This window comes from Vulpes vulpes, chromosome X, assembly GCF_048418805.1.
Source record: "Vulpes vulpes isolate BD-2025 chromosome X, VulVul3, whole genome shotgun sequence".
NCBI lineage: Eukaryota > Metazoa > Chordata > Mammalia > Carnivora > Canidae > Vulpes > Vulpes vulpes.
This window is the reverse complement of record NC_132796.1, coordinates 56,038,971-56,056,614: the sequence shown is the minus strand read 5'-3', so window position 1 is coordinate 56,056,614 and position 17,644 is coordinate 56,038,971. Positions and strand designations below refer to the sequence as shown.

At 43.5% G+C, this 17,644-nt stretch overlaps 1 pseudogene; it reads right to left on the bottom strand.

The window, feature by feature from the left end:
• Window positions 1-246: 246 nt before the first annotated feature.
• Window positions 247-1,894, bottom strand: LOC140593721 (ADP-ribosylation factor 1 pseudogene; annotated as a pseudogene).
• Between the last annotated feature and the right edge of the window lie 15,750 nt (window positions 1,895-17,644).

Here is a 17,644-nt window from a genome sequence, read left to right as displayed (position 1 = left end):
ATGCACCGGGAGCCCGACGTGGGACTCGATCCCGGGTCTCCAGGATCGCGCCCCGGGCCAAAGGCAGGCGCCAAACCGCTGCGCCACCCAGGGATCCCTAGGTTTATTACTCTTAACATAGATTTATAATCATTGTTTTATGTATTTGTCTTCTATTTTTTTTAATAGTTAAGAGATTTTATTCTAGTAGCTATAATTACAGTGCTTGTTTGTCGAAATGAAAACTGAAAACAAGTATACAAAACAGTTGATTACTAATCGTGTATTGAAAGCAGTAAGAGGTTCCACGACACCAAATAAACCAGTTCTGAGAACTTCCCCAAGATAAAGTTGAACAGCTCCAGCTTCTTCAGTGTTTATCAAAATACAAAAGAAAACAGTAGAGGTCGTTGTTTTGATGGCAAATCTGACCCTTGCAGGCTGAGGGAGTGAAAGCACATGTAGACCGGGGCTCCCGGGGTTCGGGGCTGAGGTGCTGGGATGACTGGCCTGCCCGCCCGCACTCCTGCTGGTGAGACCCCAGGCAGCCCAGAGGAAGCCAGAGTGCCCACACTGCCCCCAGGGAGGCCAGGGTCCCTCCGAGGGGTCCGTGAGCGGTGATGCAGCCCCCAGCCCATCTCCTGGGCAGCCGTGTAAGCACAAGTACAAACACAAATGCTAAGGATACAGGATGACCCGAGACAAGAGCGATCACAGGGACCCTATTGTGACCATGCAGAATGGACCCTGGCTGGGTCTGCCCTGTCTCACGTTCCCGACGGGAAATGGCCCACTGGTGGACTGGACTCTGGCCGCCACTGCAGAACCTATACTAGGCACATATCTCCCTTCTGTGTGTTCAAGTGTTCTCCTTTTCTTGTATTTGTAATGATTTTAAAAATGCACTGAGTTTGGGTTAAAAACCAACCACCAAAATGGATCTCAACATAGACCTAATGCCCAGAGGAGGTGTGCCAGGCTGGTCCCACACAGCGACTCCCGGAGGCCCCATGTGCCTAAATCCCTTCTCAGTATTGAACGGTGGGTTGATTCTCTTTGTACAATAAAAAAAGCTGAGTAATATTGCATAGGAGTACCAGAAACTGCCTCGTTGGGAACACAAAACTATTTACATTAAATAAAAACCCGGCTGCAGGCTGCGTCTGCACATTTACAGCATGGTGAAGCACACTGTGACCAACCATGGAGACAGCTTCTGGCACTCACACCACATGAGAGTAAAGCAGGGTGGAAGGAGGGAGTGAGGGGAGGGGGGCGCGGCTCACTTCTGGTTCCGGAGCTGATTGGACAGCCAGTCCAGTCCCTCATAGAGCCCATCCCCGCTGGTGGCACAGGTGGCCTGAATGTACCAGTTCTTGTGGCGCAGGGAGTGCAGCCCCAGCTTGTCCGTGATCTCAGCTGCATTCATGGCGTTCGGGAGGTCCTGCTTGTTGGCAAACACCAGCAGGACGGCATCCCTGAGCTCATCCTCCGCCAGCATCCTCATGAGCTCCTCACGGGCCTCATTCACACGCTCCCGGTCATTGCTGTCAACCACAAAGATGAGACCTTGTGTATTCTGGAAGTAGTGGTGCCACAGAGGCCGGATCTTGTCCTGGCCACCCACATCCCACACGGTGAAGCTGATGTTCTTGTACTCCACGGTCTCCACGTTGAAGCCTATGGTGGGAATGGTGGTCACGATCTCACCCAGCTTTAGTTTGTACAGGATGGTGGTCTTCCCTGCAGCATCCAGGCCCACCATGAGAATGCGCATTTCTTTTTTGCCAAAAAGGCCCTTGAAGAGGTTTGCGAAGATATTTCCCATGCTGTAGACTGGTGGGAGCAACACTGGCCAGAGAAACCCTCGGCGGCCGCGGCGAGACTACTGCTCCGAGCCAGGCGTTGGTTTCGCTCCCACCTGTATTTGTCTTCTAAATGATATAGAAACAAAAAGGACAAACAGTAAAATGTAATAATACTAGTATATATGTAATGACCTGTGTATTTACTTTTACCAGGATTCTTTATACAGTTGACATTTGAAAAACACAGGAGTTGGGCCACCAACTGCTGTGCAGTTGAAAATCTGCTACAACTTTTGACTCCCCTAAAACTTAACTTTAATAGCCTACTGTAGACTGGAAGCCTTACCAATAGCATAAATAATTCAATTAATATATTTTGTATGTTATTTGTGTTATATATTGCATTAGTACAATGAAGTAAGCAAAAATGTTATTAAGAAATCATGAGGAAGACAATACATTTACATACATACAATACTGTGTGTATATTTATCGGAAATAATCCATGTATAGGTAGCTGAGAAAGAGGTGGCAGGCATCAGGAGTGGCTGCCAGATGGCAATGTTTCACAGCCTATTTACACATACCTATAGCCTATAGCCTATAGCCTATATACACATACATAGCCTATAGCCTATAGCCTATAGCCTATATACACATACATAATGTACATACATACAATACTGTGTGTATATTTATTGGAAATAATCCATGTATAGGCAGCTGAGAAAGAGGTGGCAGGCATCAGGAGTGGCTGCCAGATGGCAATGTTTCACAGCCTGGTGGTCTTGGCTCAGTAGCAGCAGCTGCCTAAAATGTTGGTGAGAAGCAGCAGCAACCTGGAGGTGAAGTACTGCTGTCCTTTCTGTCTAAAGGTGTACGGCCAGCCTGTGGCCATTGGCAGCTGTGGGCACACCTAAATGTACCAGCCTCTGGGAGGCAATGGGTCTAGGGCACTGCCATAGGAAGGAGTCTATGCCTGGCCTGGGAGAAGCCTAAGGCCAGAGGACTTGGAGGATGGGGAAACCATGGTGCAGGGCTCCCTTTGCAGCACTGTCCCTGCCCTCCAGGCCTGTTCCTTTGCTTCACCCCAACCTCCTGTTTGCTATCTCTGGGTGCTCTATCTGACCACCTTGTTGGCACATTGGGTGATCTGCAGCCCTGCCCAAGCCTAGGGCCCTTTGGGGCTGCTGATGACCTCAGCAGACCTAGCTGGGTGCTCAAAAGCAGCAGGTATGGCCTCTGCACCAGTTGTTTTAAATTTGGTTTCATGGAATCTGGGGTGGGTACTTGTAAATAAATGCCTTGCAGCTTTTGCTGTCAACTCTTAAAAAATTCCAAGTATAAGTGGACCTGTGCAGTTAAAATCTGTGGCGTTCAAGGGCCAAGTGTATCTTCAAATGGCTTCAATCTCCTGTTGAGTGACATTTCATTTCAGTCTAAATGACTCCCTTTAGCATTTCTTGTAGGGCAGGCTTGCTAGCAATGAACTTTCTCAGGTTTGCCTATCTGAGAATGCCAAAATTTCTCCTGTTTTTTAAAGAATAGCTTTGCTGGATTTCAAATATTGGTTGACACGTTTCTTCTTTCAGCACTTTAACTATGTCATCCCACCTCCTTCTGTTGTCCATGGTTTCTGTTAAGAAATCAGCTGCTATAACTGTTGACTATGCCTTGTACACGATTAATAACTTCCCTCTTGCTGCTTTCAAGATTCTTTGGCTTTCAACACTTTTATTATAATGTGTCTCAGTGTGGGCCTGGTGTTGTTGTTGTGGTTTGTATTATTGGGAGTTCATTGAGCATTTTATAGGTATATATCATGTATTCTATCAACTTTGGAAAGTTTTTAGCCATTATTTCTTCACATATTCTCTCCTTCCCTTTATTCTCTGTCTGGGACTCCCACTGTCACATTGTATGTTGGTACACTTGATGGTGTCCCACAGCTCTCTTAGGCTCTGCTCATTTTTTTTCATTTTTTATTACAGATTCTCACATGGAATATTTTCAACTGCCCTGTCTTCCCGTCTGCTGATTATTTTCTGCTTGCTAAAATCTGTTGTTGAAATAGTCTAGTGAATTTTTCATTACATTTATTATAGTTTTCAGCTCCAGAATTTCTTTTTGAGTTCCTATTTATGATTTCTATCTCTTTATTGATATTCTCTATTTTTGGAACACCATTATGCTGGTTTCCTTTAGATCTTTTTCTATGGTTTCTTTAGGCTCCTTTGGCATACTTAAGACAGTTGGTTTAAAGTCCTTCAGTAGTAAGTACTATCACAAAATAACTTGGTTTGCAAACAGACTTTGCGGGTGCTGGTCCTGATGCCACAGAGAGAGATGTATCCCTGGCCAAACTGGGCCTGTTTCCTGCCAGCTGGCTCTGAAGCATCCCTGGGAGTGAGTGCAACCTGGAGCTCGTTGGGGCTGCGAGCACCAGGCACCAGTAAAAGCCAGGGAACATGGTGTGGGATGGAAGATTTTTTTTGAAACGAAAATCACCTCTGTTAAGAATACAGAGTTACCAGGGTGCCTGGGTGGCCCATGGTTGAGTGTCTACCTTTGGTTCAGGTCATGATCCCGGGGTCATCTTGTCTGAACATTTGTGCTATTCTGGGAAAGCTCTTAGATTCCTCCTTAATATGAATAAATTTTGTTGCTTGATGTTCTTATTTCTCTTTGTCTTTCAGTTTAGATAAATCCTATTATTTTCTCTTCAACTTCAGTAATACATTTTTCTCCTGTGCTCAATCTGCTGGTAAGTCCATTTAGTTAATCTTTTATTAATTTTTTAAGTTAATAGAGATTACATTTTAGAGAAAATTTTGGTTTACAGAACATAACAGCTTTCTCACAATCCTTATTTCCCAAAGAAACTTCAGTTTTTCAAAAAAAAAAAAAAAAAGAAAAGAAACTTCAGTTTTTCATGCCAGGATTTCATCATGTTATTGTTTGCATATCTGTACTATTTTTGCCTGCACTTGAAGCGGCTTGTTTATTTTCCTTTCTATCCTTTCAAAGAATGCCCTCCGCATGGCCACTTTCCTGCCCTGAAAGAGTGATTACATTAAAACATGAAGTGTCTTTGTGGCATTTCTTTAAGGAACCCCTAAAGAAGTTAAAAATGACAAACATAATCATTTTTTGTTATTTTACTTCCAGTGTATTTAACACACAGCATTATAGTAATTTCAGGTGTTCAATATAGTGATTCATCAATTCCATAAATTACTCAGCGCTCATCAAGATAAATGTGTTCTTGATCACCTTCACCTTTTTCACCCATACCTCCACCCATTTCCCCTCGGGTAACCATCTGTTTGTTCTCTATAATTAAGAATCTGGTTTGTTGAAGGCGGGGCAAGATGGCAGAAGAGTAGGGTCCCCAAGTCACCTGTCCCCACCAACTTACCTAGATAACTTTCAAATCATTCTGAAAACCTATGACTTCGGTCTGAGATTTAAAGAGAGAACAGCTGGAATGCTACAGTGAGAAGAGTTTGCGCTTCTATCAAGTTAGGAAGACGGAAAAAAAATAAAAAAAGCATCCAAGGGGGAGGAGCCCTGTGAGGAGCTGGGCTAAGGCCACGCAGCGAGTGATCCCTGGGTGGCTCAGCAGTTTGGCGCCTGCCTTTGGCCCACAGCGGGATCCTGGAGTCCGGGATCGAGTCCCGCGTCAGGCTCCCTGCGTGGAGCCTGTGTCTCTGCCTCTCTCTCTCTCTCTCTCTGTTTGTGTGTCTATCATAAATAAATCTTAAAAAAAAAAAAAAAAGCTCCCAGGAAAGGAAAGCCCAGTCCCAGGAAGCAGGAACTTCACCAATCTTCCCGGAAGGAAAGGCGCTGGAAGGGAGCTTGGGCAGGGATTCCCTCAGGTTCCCAGGGGCACTAACAAAGGACCTGCGCCCCAGGGAAGAGTGCGCCACACACCGTGGGCCAAGCTCCCTAAAGGGCTGCAGCATCAGCCCGGTGGGCCTGGGAGCAGCTCCAGCGGCTCAGGTGGCGGCTCTGCACAGAGAGGGTTGTGCGGCCAGGGAGCGTGATTCCGGTGGTGCGGGCCCTGGAGCCCAGGGCGCTGGGGGACACAGCCCAAGATGCAGCGCTCCCCCCGGGACAGGCAGAGGCCACGATGACACGGGGAAGCAAGGACGCTTCTGCCACCAGGCGGCCTCCAGCTATGCAGATTGGCGCCCCCACCCCTCCCAGAGCATCCAGGCCCCTGCGGAATGGGAGCTGTGATAGTTACTGCTGGAGCTAACTCTAGTGCTGGAGAGCTGGCCGCCGCCACTGTTGTTGTTCCTCCTGGTGTCACCTTGGACCTGGGACTGAGCAGGGTCATCACAGGATAAACAGCTCCCACTGAGCCCTGCACCTGGCAGGGGGCTGGGCAGCTCCCCCAGGTGCACACACCTGAGAATCAGCACAACAGGCCCCTCCCCCAGAAGGCCAGCTAAAATGAGAGGGGAAAAGCAAGTGATTGACCAAGCAGCACTGGAAAGTTCCAGGGGAAGTTAAGGGAACTGCGGTATATAGAATCAGATGATACTCCCCCTTGTTTTTTGTTTTCTGTTTGTACCCCCCCCCCGCCTTTATTTTCTTTTTTTCCTTTTTTTTCTCCTTTTTCCAGTACAACGTATTTTTGGCCACTCTGCACTGAGCAAAATGACTAGAAGGAAAAACTCACCACAAAAGAAAGAATCAGAAACAACACTCTCTCCCACAGAGTTACAAAATTTGGATTACAATTCAATGTCAGAAAGCCAATTCAGAAGCACAATTATAAAGCTACTGGTGGCTCTAGAAAAAAACATAAAGGATTCAAGAGACGTCAGGGCTGCAGAATTTAGATCTAATCAGGTGGAAATTAAAAATCAATTAAATGAGATGCAATCCAAGCTGCAGTTCCTAATGACGAGGGTTAACGAGGTAGAAGAATGGGTGAGTTACATAGAAGACAAGTTGATGGCAAGGAGGGAAACTGAGGAAAAAAGAAAAACAATTAAAAGATCATGAGGATAGGTTAAGGGAAATAAAAGACAGCCTCAGAAGGAAAAACCTATGTTTAATTGGGGTTCCCGAGGGCACCGAAAGGGACAGAGGTCCAGAAAATTTTGAACAAATCATAGCCGAGAACTTTCCTAACTTGGGAAGGGAAACAGGCATTCAGATCCAGGAGATAGAGAGATCCTCACCTAAAATCAATGAAAACTGCTTAACACCTCAACATTAAATAGTGAAACTTGCAAATTCCAAAGATAAAGACAAGATCCTTAAAGCAGCAGGAGACAAGAAATCCATAACCCTTATGGGGAGAAGTATCAGAATAACAGCAGACCTCTCCACAGAGACCTGGCAGGCCACAAAGGTCTGGCAAGATATATTCAGGGTCCTAAATGAGAAGAACATGCAGCCAAGAATACTTTATCCAGCAAGGCTCTCATTCAGAATAGAAGGAGAGATAAAGAGCTTCCAAGATAGGCAGAAACTGAAAGAATATGTGACCACCAAGCCGCCTCTGCAGGAAATATTAAGGGGACTCTGAAAAAGAAAGAGGAAGTCCAAGGAAACAATCCACAAAAACAGGGACTGAATAGGTATCATGATGACACTAAATTCATATCTTTCAATAGTAACTCTGAACGTGAATGGGCTTAATGACCCCATCAAAAGGTGCAGGGTTTCAGACTGGATAAAAAAGCAAGACCCATCTATTTGCTGTCTGCAAGAGACTCATTTAGACATAGGGACACCTACAGTCTGAAAATAAAAGGTTGGAGAACCACTTAGCATTCAAATGGTCCTCAAAAGAAAGCAAGGTAGCCATCCTTATATCATATAAATTAAAGTTTATCCCAAAGACTATAGTAAGAGGTGAAGAGGGACACTATATCATACGTAAGGGATCAATCCAACAAGAGGACCTAACAATAAAAAATATTTATGCCCCAAATGTGGGAGCTGCCAATTATATCATTTAATAACCAAAGTTGGGACATACTTAGATAATAATACACTTATACTTGGTGACTTGAATGTAGCGCTTTCTATAATTGACAGGTCTTCTAAGCACAACATCTCCAAAGAAACAAGAACTTTAAGTGATACACTGGACCAATTGATTTCACTGATATTTATAGAACTTTACATCCAAACACAACTGAATACACATTCTTCTCAAGTGCACATGAAACTTTCTCCAGAATAGACCACATACTGGGTCACAAATCAGCTCTGAACCGACACCAAAAGATCGGGATAGTCCCGTGCATATATTCAGACCACAATGCTTTATAATTAGAACTAAATCACAAGAAGAAGTTTGGAAGGATTTCAAACATGTGGAGGTTAAGGACCATCCTGCTGAAAGATGAAAAGGTCAACCAAGAAATTAGGAAAGAATTAAAAAGATTCATGGAAACTAATGAGAATGAAGATGCTACCATTCAAATCTATGAGATACAGCAAAAGCAGTCCTGAGGGGGAAATAAATCGCCATACAGGCATCCATCCAAAAACTGGAAAGAACCCAAATACAAAAGCTAACCTTGCACCCAAAGGAGCTAGAGAAAAAACAGCAAATATATCCTACACCCAGCAGAAGAAGAGAGTTAATAAAGATTTGAGCAGAACTCAATAAAATACAGACCAGAACTGTGGAACAGATCAACAAAACCAGGAGTTGGTTCTTTGAAAGAATTAATAAGATAGATAAACCATTAGCCAGCCTTATTAAAAAGAAGAGAGAGAAGATTCTAATAAAATCATGAATGAGACAGGAGAAATCAGCACCAACACTAAGGAAATATAAACGATTTAAAAAACTTATTATGAGGAGCTATATGCCAATAAATTAGGCAATCTAGAAGAAATGGATGCATTTCTGGAAAACCACAAACTACCAAAACTGGAACAGGAAGAAATAGAAAACCTGAACAGGGGATCCCTGGGTGGCGCAGCGGTTTGGCGCCTGCCTTTGGCCCAGGGCACGATCCTGGAGAGCTGGGATCGAATCCCACATCGGGCTCCCGGTGCATGGAGCCTGCTTCTCCCTCTGCCTGTGTCTCTGCCTGTTTCTCTCTCTCCGTATGACTATCATAAATAAATAAAAAAATTAAAAAAAAAGAAAACCTGAACAGGCCAGTAACCAGTGAGGAAATTGAAGCAGTCATCAAAAACCTCCCAAGACACAAAGTCCAGGGCCAAATGGCTTCCCAGGGGAATCCTATCAAACGTTTAAAGAAGAAACCATACCTAGTCTACTAAAGCTGTTCCAAAAGATAGAAAGAGATGGAATACTTCCAAACTCATTTTATGAGGCCAGCATCACCTTAATTCCCAAAACCAGACAAAGACCCCACCAAAAGGAGATTATAGATGAATATCCCTGATGAACACGGATGCAAATATCCTCAAGAAGATACTAGCCAATAGGATCCAATAGTACATTAAGAAGATTATTCACTATGACCAAGTGGGATTTATCCCTGGGATGAAAGGCTGGTTCAACACTCATAAAGCAATCAATGTGATTGATCATATCAGCAAGAGAAAAAACAAGAAACATATGATCCTCTCAATAGATGCAGGGAAAGCACTTGACAAAAGACAACATCCATTCCTGATCAAAACTCTTGAGAGTGTAGAAATATAGGGAACATTCCTCAACATCTTAAAAGCCATGTATGGAACACCCACAGCAAATATCATTCTCAATGGGGAAACACTGGGAGCCGTTCCCCTATTATCAGGAACAAAACAGGAATATCCACTCTCACCACTGCTATTCAACATAGTACTAGAAGTCCTAGCCTCAGCAATCAGGCAACAAAAAGAAATAAAAGGCATTCAAATTGGCAAAGAAGAAGTCAAACTCTCCCTCTTTGGAGATGACATGATACTGTACATAGAAAACCCAAAAGACTCAAACCCAAGATTGCTAGAACTCATACAGCAATTTGGCAGTGTGGCAGGATACAAAATCAATGTCCAGACATCAGTGGCATTTCTACACAGTAACAATGAGACTGACGAAAGAGAAATGAAAGAGTAAATCCCATTTACAATTGCACTCAAAAGCATAAGATAACTATGAATAAACCTAACCAAAGAGGTAAAGGATCTATACCCAAAAGAACTACAGAACACTTCTGAAAGAAATTGAGGAAGACACAAAGAGATGGAAAAATAGTCCATGCTCATGGATTGGCAGAATTAATATTGTGAAAATGTCGATGTCACCCAGGGCAATTTACACGTTTAATGCAATCCCTATCAAAATACTATGGACTTGCCTCAGAGAGTTGTAACAAATCATCTTAAGATTTGTGTGGAATCAGTAAAGACCCCGAATATCCAGGGGAATATTAACAAAGAAAACCAGAGCTGGGGGCATCCCAATGCCAGATTTCAGGTTGTACTACAAAGCTGTGGTCATCAAGACAGTGTGGTACTGGCAGAAAAACAGACACGTAGATCAATGGAACAGAGTAGAGAATCCAGAAGTGGACCCTCAACTTTATGGTCAACTAATATTCGACGAAGCAGGAAAGACTATCCACTGGAAAAATAGATAGTCTTTTCAATAAATGGTGCTGGGAAAATTGGACATCCACATACAGAAGAATAAAACTGGACCATTCTCTTGTACCATACACAAAGATAAACTCAAAATGGGTGAAAGATCTAAATGTGAGACAAGCATCTATCAAAATCCTAGAGGAGAACATAGGCAACTCCCTTTTTGAACTCAGCCACGTCAACTTCTTGCAAGATACATCCATGAAGGCAAGAGAAACAAAAGCAAAAATGAATTATTGGGACTTCATCAAGATAAGAAGCTTCTGCACAGCAAAAGAAACAGCCCAGAAAACTAAAAGTCCACCTATAGAATGCGAGAATATATTTGCAAATGACATATCAGATAAAGAGCTAGTATCCAAGATCTATAAAGAACTTATTAAACTCAACACCAAAGAAAGAAACAATCCAATCATTAGATAGGCAAAAGACATGAACAGAAATCTCACAGAGGAAGACATAGACATGGTCAACAAGCACATGTGAAAATGCTCTGCATCACTGGCCATCAGGGAAATACAAATAAAAACCACAAGAGATAACATCTCAAACCAGTGAGAATGGGGAAATTAACAAGAGAGGAAACAACAAATGATTGGATGTGGAGAAAGGGGAACCCTCTTGCACTGTTGGTGGGAATGTGAACTGGTGCACCCACTCTGGAAAACTGTGTGGGGGTTCCTCAAAGAGTTAAAAATGGATCTGCCCTACGACCCAGCAATTGCACTGTTGGGGATTTACCCCAAAGATACAGATGCAATAAAATGCTGGGACACCTGCACTCTGATGTTCCTTTCTTTTTTTTTTTAATTAATTTTTATTGGTGTTCAATTTACCAACATACAGAAAAACACCCAGTGTTCATCCCGTCAAGTGTCCGCCTCAGTGACCGTCACCCATTCCCCTCCAACACCCGCCCTCCTCCCTTCCACCACCCCTAGTTCATTTCCCAGAGTTAGGTGTCTTTATCTTCTGTCTCCCTTCCTGATATTTCCCAACATTTCTTTTCCCTTCCTTTATATTCCATTTCACTATTATTTATATTCCCCAAATGAATGAGAACATACACTGTTTGTCATTCTCTGATTGACTTATTTCACTCAGCATAATACCCACCAGTTCCATCAACGTTGAAGCAAATGGTGGGTATTTGTCGTTTCTAATTGCTGAGTAATATTCCATTGTATACATAAACCACATCTTCTTTATCCATTCATCTTTCGATGGACACCGAGGCTCCTTCCACAGTTTTGCTATTGTGGCCATTGCTGCTAGAAACATCGGGGTGCAGGTGTCCCGATGTTTCATTGCATCTGTATCTTTGGGGTAAATCCCCAAGAGTGCAATTGCTGGGTCGTAGGGCAGGTCTATTTTTAACTCTTTGAGGAACCTCCACACAGTTTTCCAGAGTGGCTGCACCAGTTCACATTCCCACCAACAGTGCAAGAGGGTTCCCTTTTCTCCGCATCCTCTCCAACATTTGTGGTTTCCTGCCTTGTTAATTTTCCCGATTCTCCCTGGTGTGAGGTGGTATCTCATTGTGGTTTTGATTTGTATTTCCCTGATGGCCAGTGATGCAGAGCATTTTCTCATGTGCATGTTGGCCATGTCCATGTCTTCCTCTGTGAGATTTCTCTTCATGTCTTTTGCCCATTTCATGATTGGATTGTTTGTTTCTTTGGTGTTGAGTTTAATAAGTTCTTTATAGATTTTGTAAACTAGCCCTTTATCTGATATGTCATTTGCAAATATCTTCTCCCATTCTGTAGGTTGTCTTTTAGTTTTGTTGACTGTATCCTTTGCTGTGCAAAAGCTTCTTATCTTGATGAAGTCCCAATAGTTCATTTTTGCTTTTGTTTCTTTTGCCTTTGTGGATGTATCTTGCAAGAAGTTACTGTGGCTGAGTTCAAAAAGGGTGTTGCCTGTGTTCTCTTCTATGATTTTGATGGACTCTTGTCTCACGTTTAGATCTTTCATCCATTTTGAGTTTATCTTTGTGTATGGTGAAAGAGAGTGGTCCAGTTTCATTCTTCTGCATGTGGATGTCCAATTTTCCCAACACCATTTATTGAAGAGACTTTCCTTCTTCCAATGGATAGTCTTTCCTCCTTTATCAAATATTAGATGACCATACATTTCAGGGTCCACTTCTGGGTTCTCTATTCTGTTCCATTGATCTATGTGTCTGTTTTTGTGCCAGGACCACACTGTCTTGAGGACCACAGCTTTGTAGTACAACCTGAAATCTGGCATTGTGATGCCCCCAGCTATGGTTTTCCTTTTTAAAATTCCCCTGGCTATTCGGAGTCTTTTCTGATTCCACACAAATCTTAAAATAATTTGTTCTAACTCTCTGAAGAAAGTCCATGGTATTTTGATAGGGATTGCATTAAACGTATAAATTGCCCGGGGTAATATTGACATTTTTACAATATTAATTCTGCCAATCCATTAACATGGAATATTTTTCCAACTCTTTGTGTCTTCCTCAATTTCTTTCAGAAGTGTTCTATAATTTTTAGGGTATAGATATTTTACCTCTTTGGTTAGGTTTATTCCTAGGTATCTTATGCTTTTGGGTGCAATTGTCAATGGGATTGACTCCTTAATTTCTCTTTCTTCAGTCTCATTGTTAGTGTATAGAAATGCCATTGATTTCTGGGCATTGACTTTGTATCCTGCCACGCTACCAAATTGCTGTATGAGTTCTAGCAATCTTGGGGTGGAGGCTTTTGGGGTATCTATGTAGAGTATCATGTCATTGGCGAAGAGGGAGAGTTTGACTTCTTCTTTGCAAATTTGAATGCCTTTAATGTCTTTTTGTTGTCTGATTGCTGAGGCGAGGACTTCCAGAACTATGTTGAACAGCAGTGGTGAGAGTGGACATCCCTGTCTTGTTCCTGATCTTAGGGGAAAGGCTCCCAGTGCTTCCCCATTGAGAATGATATTTGCTGTGGGCTTTTTGTAAATGGCTTTTAAGATGTCGAGGAAAGTTCCCTCTATCCCAACACTCTGAAGGGTTTTGATCAGGAATGGATGCTGTATTTTCTCCAATTCTTTCTCTGCATCTAATGAGAGGATCATATGGTTCTTGGTTTTTCTCATGCTGATATGATGAATCACATTGATGGTTTTATGAGTGTTGAACCAGCGTTGTGTCCCGGGGATAAATCCTACTTGGTCATGGTGAATAATTTTCTTAATGTGTTGTTGGATCCTATTGGCTAGTATCTTGTTGAGAATTTTTGCATCCATGTTCATCAGGGATATTGGTCTGTAATTCTTCTTTTTGGTGGGATCTTTGTCTGGTTTCAGGATTAAGGTGATGCTGGCCTCATAGAACGAATTTGGAAGTACTCCATCTCTTTCTATCTTTCCAAACAGCTTTAGTAGAATAGGTATGATTTCTTCTTTAAACGTTTGATAGAATTCCCCTGGGAAGCCATTTGGCCCTGGACTCTTGTGTCTTGGGAGGTTTTTGATGACTGCTTCCATTTCCTCCCTGGTTATTGGCCTGTTCAGGTTTTCTATTTCTTCCTGCTCCAGTTTTGGTAGTTTGTGGCTTTCCAGGAATGCATCCATTTCTTTTAGATTTCGTAATTTATTGGCGTACAGCTGTTCATAATATGTTTTTAAAATCGTTTGTATTTCCTTGGTGTTGGTAGTGATCTCTCCTTTCTGATTCATGATTTTATTTTTTTATTTTTTATTTTTTTTCATTCATGATTTTATTAATTTGAGTCTTCTCTCTCTTCTTTTTAATAAGGTTGGCGAATGGTTTATCTATTTTATTAATTCTTTCAAAGAACCACCTCCTGGTCTGTTGATCTGTTCCACAGTTCTTTTGGTCTCGATTTCATTTAGTTCTGCTCGAATTTTAATTAACTGTCTTCTTCTGCTGGGGGTGGGGTCGATTTGTTGCTTTTTCTGTAGTTCCTCTAAGTGAAAGGTGAGCTTTTGAATTTGAGTTCTTTCCAGTTTTTGAATGGATGCTTATATTGCGATGTATTTCCCCCTCAGGACTGCTTTTGCTGCATCCCAAAGATTTTGAACGGTTGTATCTTCATTCTCATTAGTTTCCATGAATCTTTTTAATTCTTCCTTAATTTCCTGGTTGACCTTTCATCTTTTAGCAGGATGGTCCTTAACCTCCACGTGTCTGTGGTCCTTCCAAACTTCTTGTTGTGATTAAGTTCTAATTTCAAGGCATTATGGTCTGAGAATATACAGGGGACTATCCCAATCTTTTGGTATCGGTTCAGACCCGATTTGTGACTCTGTATGTGGTCTATTCTGGAGAAAGTTCCATGTGCACTTGAGAAGAATGTGTATTCAGTTGAGTTTGGATGTAAAGTTCTGTAGATATCTGTGAAATCTATCTGGTCCAGTGTATCATTTAAAGCTCTTGTTTCTTTGGAGATGTTGTGCTTAGAAGACCTATCGAGGGTAGAAAGAGCTAGATTAAAGTCACCAAGTATAAGTGTATTATTATCAAAGTATTTCTTCAGTTTGGTTATTAATTGGTTTAAATATTTGGCAGCTCCCACATTCGGGGCATATATATTGAGGATTGTTAAGTTCTCTTGTTGGATAGATCCTTTGAGTATGAGATAGTGTCCCTCTTCATCTCTCACTATAGTCTTCGGGGTAAATTTTAATTTATCTGATATAAGGATAGCTACCCCTGCTTTCTTTTGAGGACCATTTGAATGGTAAATGGTTCTCCAACCTTTTATTTTCAGGTTGTAGGTGTCCTTCTGTCTAAAATGAGTCTCTTGTAGACAGCAAATAGATGGGTCCTGCTTTTTTATCCAGTCTGAAACCCTGCGCCTTTTAATGGGGTCATAAAGCCCGTTCATGTTCAGAGTTACTATTGACAGATATGAGTTTAGTGTCATCATTTGTATTCAGTCCTTGTTTTTGTGGATTGTTCCACTGAACTTCTTCTTAAAGGGGAATTTTAAGAGTCCCCCTTAAAATTTCTTGCAGAGCTGGTTTGGAGGTTACATATTCCTTCAGTTCCTGCCTGTTTTGGAAGCTCTTTATCTCTCCTTCCATTTTGAATCAGAGCCTTGCTGGATAAAGTATTCTTGGTTGCATGTTCTTCTCATTTAGGACCCTGAATATATCCTGCCAGCCCTTTCTGGCTTGCCCAGTGTCTGTGGAGAGGTCTGCTGTTACCCTAATATTCCTCCCCATAAAAGTCAGGGACTTTTTTTCTCTTGCTGCTTTAAGGATCTTCTGTTTATCTTTGAAATTTGCAAGCTTCACTATTAAATGTCGAGGTGTTGAACGGTTTTTGTTGATTTTAGGGGGGTATCTCTCTATTTCCTGGATCTGAATGCCTGTTTCCCTTCCCAGATTAGGAAAGTTTTCAGCTAGGATTCGTTCAAATACATATTCTGGCCCTCTGTCCCTTTCGGCCCCCTTGGGAACCCCAATTAAACATAGCTTTTTCTTTCTCAGGCTGTCGTTTATTTCCCTTCATCTGTCTTCATGGTCTCTTAATTGCCTGTCTCTTTTTTCCTCAGTTTCCCTCTTTGCCATCAACTTGTCTTCTATGTCACTCACTTGTTCTTCCACCTCGTTAAGCCTCGTCGTTAGGACTTCTGGCTTGGATTGCATCTCATTTGATTGATTTTTAATTTCTGCCTGATTGGATCTAAATTCTGCAGTCATGAAGTCTCTTTAGTCCTTTATGCTTTTTTCTAGAGCCCACAGTAGCTGTATAATAGTGCTTCTGAATTGGCTTTCTGACATTGAATTGCAATCCAGATTTTGTAACTCTGTGGGAGAGAGGGCTCTTTCTGATTCGTTTCTGTGAGGTGAGGTTTTCCTTCTAGTCATTTTGCTCAGTGCAGAGTGGCCAAAAACAAGTTGTATTGGGAAAAGGAGAAAAAGAGAGGGAAGGAAAGAAAAGAGAAGAAGAAAGAAGAGAAAGAAGATCAAAAAAGGGGAGAAAGAGAAGAAAAAGAGAAGGAAAAAGAAAGGAGAAAAAAAGGGGGTGGGGTGGGGGAAGCAATCAGAAATCAAGAAGAAAGAAAAAAAAAGCACAAAACAAAACAAAAACAAAAATAACGAAAACAAAAAAACCCACGGGGGAGTATCTTCTGATTCTGTATGCTTTAAGTCCCTTGACTTCCCTTGGAACTGGTCCGTCCAGCTGGTCTTCTGGGGGAGGGGCCTGCTGTGCTGATTCTCAGGTGTTAGCACTTGGGGGAGCTGCTCTGCCCCTGCCTGGTGCAGGGCTCAGTGGGGGGTGTTCACCCCGTGAGGCCCTGGGAGGAAGCCACAGTGGCGGGGCGGCAGCTCTGGGACCCTGGAGTCAGCTCCCGCAGTAACTCCGGGGCTCTCCGTCTGCAGGGCCTGGGCGCTCCCGGGCGGGGCCGCTGATCTGCTCAGTTCCAGGCAGGAGCGTCCTTGCTGTCCTGGGCCCTCCCGGCCTCTGCCTGTCCCGGGGGAGGCCGGATCCTGGGCTGTGTCCCAGCGCCCTGTGCTCAGGGTCTGCGCTGTTGGATTCGCGCTCCCGCCCCGCAGTCCCCTCCGCGGAGCCGCAGCCCGAGCCCCTCCGAGCTGTTCCTGGAGCCGCGCCGCCCCCTCCGCGGAGCTTCTTCCTCTGCCCGAGCCGCCGCCGCCGAGCTGCTCCCGGAGCCGCGCAGCCCCCTCTGCGGAGCCGCCGCCCGAGCCCCTCCGAGCTGCTCCGGGTCCCGCTGAGCGCTGCAGCCCTTAGGGAGCTCGGCGCACTCTCCCGGGGCGCAGTTCCTCTGTTACTGTCCCAGGGAGCCCGAGGGCATCCCCGCCTTTCTGGGGATCCTGCTCTAATTCCCTGGGAGGCCTTTCCGCGGGGAAGGTTGGTGCAGCTCCTGCTCCTCCGGGACGGGGCTCTCCTGTCCTGGGGACACTCGCCCCGGCCTCAGCCCAGCTCCTCGCGGGGCTCTTCCCCCTTGGAGGCCTTTTGTTTCTTTATTTCTTTTTTCCCGTCTTCCTACCTTGATAGAAGCGCAAACTCTTCTCACTGTAGCATTCCAGCTGTTCTCTCTTTAAATCTCAGGCCGAATTCATAGATTTTCAGGATGATTTGAAGGTTTTCTAGGTAATTTGTTGGGGACAGGTGACTTGGGGACCCTGCTCTTCCGCCATCTTGCCCTTCCCTCCCACTCTAATGTTTCTAGCAGCAATGTCCACAATAGCCAACTGTGGAGGGATCCTCGGTGTCCATCGAAAGATGAATGGATAAAGAATATGTAGTTTATGTATACAATGGAATATTAGTCAGC